Here is a 4,235-nt window from a genome sequence, read left to right as displayed (position 1 = left end):
GGTCAAATCTGGTCAAACTATGGTCAAACAATGGTCAAACTAATTATTCGAGAAATATTAGTGTTACTAAATAATTATTGTTTTTTAAAACAATAGTTTCAAACTCAAACAGTGAAATGTGTCACTTCATGCTCAAGCAAAATTCATGAAGGTTAATAGGATTGACATCTTACTATTGTCAGGAAAACAACAAGTGCAGACTTGGAAACGAGAGAGAGTAGAACCCGGAAGTTAAGCGTGCTCAGGCTGGGGGAGTGGGAGGATGGGTGACCGTTCGGGAAGTTAGATGATTTGGAATGATGAGGGGTGATTAGAGGATAAATTGAGCAGTGATGAGGGGTGGTGATTACACACTAGAGGTTAAAATAATTCAGAAATTTGAAAATAAAAAATTTTAAAAAAAATTCAAATTTTTTTTCAAAAAAAATCATAAAATTTCCTTTAGTCCCGGTTGGTGTTACCAACCAGGACTAAAGGTGGAGCTCCACGTGGCCGCGCCCTTTAGTCCCGGTTTGTGTAAGAACCGGGACTAAAGGAGAGAGGCATTAGTACCGACCCTTTAGTCCTGGTTCGAAAACCGGGACTAAAGGGCCTTACCAACCGGGACAAAACCCCCTTTTTCTACTAGTGTCCTTCATCTTTTCTTTCTGGAGTTCCAAGTTTTCTGCATTATCTCGTCGCGAAGCTCCATCTAAATCATCGCAAGGCTCCACTTTGTGTTTTCAACTTCTCTTTCTTTTCATCATCTTTTATTACAGGAGTTCTTCATGGAAGCTCTACATGGTGGTTCATCAAGGATTCCTTTCATTCTTCAATTGTTCTTCAAGATTTCTCTCGGAGTTAAGATACGCCAAGCTATACTCTAAAATAAACAGGGTGCTCAACACATGCTTTGTTTTGAGGAGTTCAAGCATTGTTCATCGTGCATTCCAGAGTGGAATTCTTTCTACATTATCTTTTGAGGTGGTCTTATGTCATTCTTGACAATTTCCCTTCGTGTTTCATGATTCGCAAGTTGTCACGGATGAGATATGTAAACCCACCATTTTCTCTTCGTTTAGGAGATCCGTTGCAACCCATCAATCTCTTCATTGGAGTTATCTTGGGTTATATTTCACCAAAAGCTTTCCCTAAGGATTGTTGCTATTTATGGTGCTTATAAATAACCCAAGTTCTTCATTTATCCTCCCGGTGAAATAAGTTTTTTTGTCTCCTAGTTGATATCAATCCAACCAATTGTTTCCGTTAATGGCCGGTTGTCACCTCGTAATTTTGAGATGTTCTCATAAGCCCACAACAAGTTTATTCTTTTCGTTGTTGGTTTTCCAGCAACTTCGTTCTAACCTTCTTGGAAGGATGCTCTTTCAATTTTAATTGGCAGAGTGGTCATTCTTCTTCTCTGTTCTTTTCTTTCCAACCATCTAGTTTTCCATTCATTTGTTCCGGAGGCATTGTGATGTTGCTCTCCTCACCCAGCATCTTGTCTTGTAAAGATCATGTTCTTTCCCTTACTTATCCGTTTAGCCTGAGTGTTGTGTTTTCATTCGAGTTCTCTCATCTTATCAAGTTCTCCTCCACTTTTCAATCGGAGTGCTGTCCGAATTTTTTCTTCCTTGTTCCTTCTTTATCTCGTTTCAACTAGAGTGGTTTAAATTCCTTCTTGTCCATTGTGCTCGTCATTCATAGCTTTGCAACCTCCAAGGTTCACATGGTGTTCCTTATTTCTATTTTCTACCGGAGTGCTCTCAACTTCGTTCAACTATGTGGTGTTCTTTTTTCTTTTCAAGTTTTCAACCTATCAAGGTTCATGGTTTCACTCGTTTGTCGAAGAAGCAACTTTATTTACCTCTTCATCTTCCGTTTCTCTCCGGTGTCATTCCTAGAACTTGGGAAGAGATCCTCTTGTAGTGGTGGAGTGTTGTGACGCCCTGAGACCGACGCTCCAGATGCCTTCCATGGATTCCGAGATTCGACGTGTGATTTGTTTTGTTTGTTGCATTCATCATCGCATCATCTGCTTTGCATCAGCATGTTTTCATAAAATTCTTAGTCCGTTCGTAGTTGCCGTGTCTCTCCGTTGTTTTCATTGTCCGTTCCAAGACCAACCACACACTTGCACACAATGGTCTTATCTCTCTCTCTCTCTACATAGTACACAGACCCCTCGCAACCTAGTCTGAAAACTTACCCGGACCCGACTTGGGCAGTCATCACCGTTGGATCCGGATCATCCCCAAACATCCCTAAATCATCATCGATTTCTCGTTTGAATCTCCTAAGCTATTTATTCCCGACCGTTCGATTTTAATTGAAGGTTCCAAAATAGCCCTAACCAAAAATCCAATGCTATGAGTAGCAGCCTAACCCTAGCCCTGTTCCATCGATCCATCTAATCCTCCCGCCGCCGCCACCCATGTTCCTCGGGAGCTTGCCCTTTGCCAACCAAATCTTCCCCTCTGGATCCCCTCCCAATCCAGCCCACCAACCAGCACACCCTTCGATCCACCTCGCTCCGACCAACCATCGTGCCTGCAGCCGCACGCCTAAGCCTCCTCGCTCTCCGCCTCGACCCAAGGAGGCGAGCTCCTCCCGAGACCAGCCGCCGCCTCGCCGCCTCTACCTTCGCTGCCCCACAGCCGTCCTACCTCGCCGCCGCTGTACCTCGACCCTCTCGCCGATCTGGCTATTGCCGGCGAGCAACAGCAGCCACCAGGACCCCCCGATGCCCCTCTCCTTTCCCTTCTTCTCCTTCCCCTTCAGCTCTCTCTTTCTCTCATGCCCGTCTCCCTCTCGGTGCCTCTTATTCACAGCACCCATGCTATGGGGACCTCGCCACGTCCAAGCTCCGTGCGCCCATCGCTGCGTCTCTAGCCCTCGACGGTGACCTGCCGGACCAGGTCCTTGCCATGCCCCGCCTCCCTTCTTCTTTCTTTTTCTTCCTCCTGCTGCTACTCACTCCCGATCTCTCTCTCTCTCTTTGGTTCTCTGTAATAGCAGCTATCGCCGCCGGCCTGCTACCTCCTTCGCCCGGATCCGTGCCTCCCTTGCCGCCAGGCTTCGTGGCTACTTCCGCTACCTCACGCTGGCGCACCGTCCTCGTCGTTGCGTCGTTCCTCCGCTTCCAGCGTCGCCCGCGCGCCAAGTCCTGCTGCGTTTGCTCCCCTGTTTCTCTACTCGAACCACTGTTGCCTGCTTCGCTTAGAACCCCCCTGCCTCGAGCCATGCCAGCGCGTCGCCCGCACATTGACCAGGTCGACCGCACACGCAGTGCTGCAACCGGCCTGCTACCGGCAAGACCCAACGCCCCCCTTCCGGCCTCACCTCACCACCGACTGTGCCGAGCCCATGGGTGAGCAGCCCTCCAGCCCCTCTGCTCTGTTGGGCCAGTCAGATCCGGCCCGTAGTTATTTTTTCTGCTGCTACGAATTTGTCCAATTATCCAGAAAACTGCATGTTTATAGTTTGCCCCCTGTTGTTCATGCATATAATAGATCACCAACCATGCATGGGTTTAAAATGCTTTATATATGAAAAAGGCTTAGAATTCTGTCTAGTTTCATAATATGCCACTTTTATCCATGTTAGAAATGTTTAAAATGATGTTTGCATTTAATTTGCTAAATGCCATGTTAAAATGTTTTATTTCATAACTAAATAACCATAGCTCCAATTTATATGTTCTTTATATGTAAATGGGGTAGAAAAATGCCTAGTTTAACATGCTGCACTTACTTTGCATGTTTAACAACGATAAAATATGGTTTTAGGCAGAACAGTACCAAATTCAAAATATGCATATGTGGATTTTCCGGAATTGTTGTTTGTTGTTTTCGACCTCATTTAAACTTGCCTAAATAGATAGTTTATATATGTTTCACCTCTTGCCATGTTTAACAGCATTTAATATTGTTGGGTACATAAGCGAGAGCGAACTAAATAACTTGAATGTGGTGTTTCGTCAATATGCAACTCATTGCATATTGAGCTCCACTTAATTTGTAGTGTTGTTTGTTGCACTTTGCCATGCCATGCCTATTTAAACCGGACATGCATCATACTTGATTGTGCATCATGCCATGTTGATGTGATGGTTGTTTACCATGTTGTTTGCTCCTTTCCGGTTGTGCTTCTCCTTGATAGTTCCGGTTACGCTGCGATTGTGAGGATTCGTTCGACTACGTTGGTTTGTCTACTTTATGGACTCATTCTTCTTCCTAGCGGGATTTTAGGCAAGA

This window comes from Triticum urartu, chromosome 2 (assembly GCF_003073215.2).
Source record: "Triticum urartu cultivar G1812 chromosome 2, Tu2.1, whole genome shotgun sequence".
NCBI classification, from domain to species: Eukaryota; Viridiplantae; Streptophyta; class Magnoliopsida; order Poales; family Poaceae; genus Triticum; species Triticum urartu.
The sequence above is the reverse complement of the archived record's forward strand: the minus strand, read 5'-3'. Positions refer to the sequence as shown.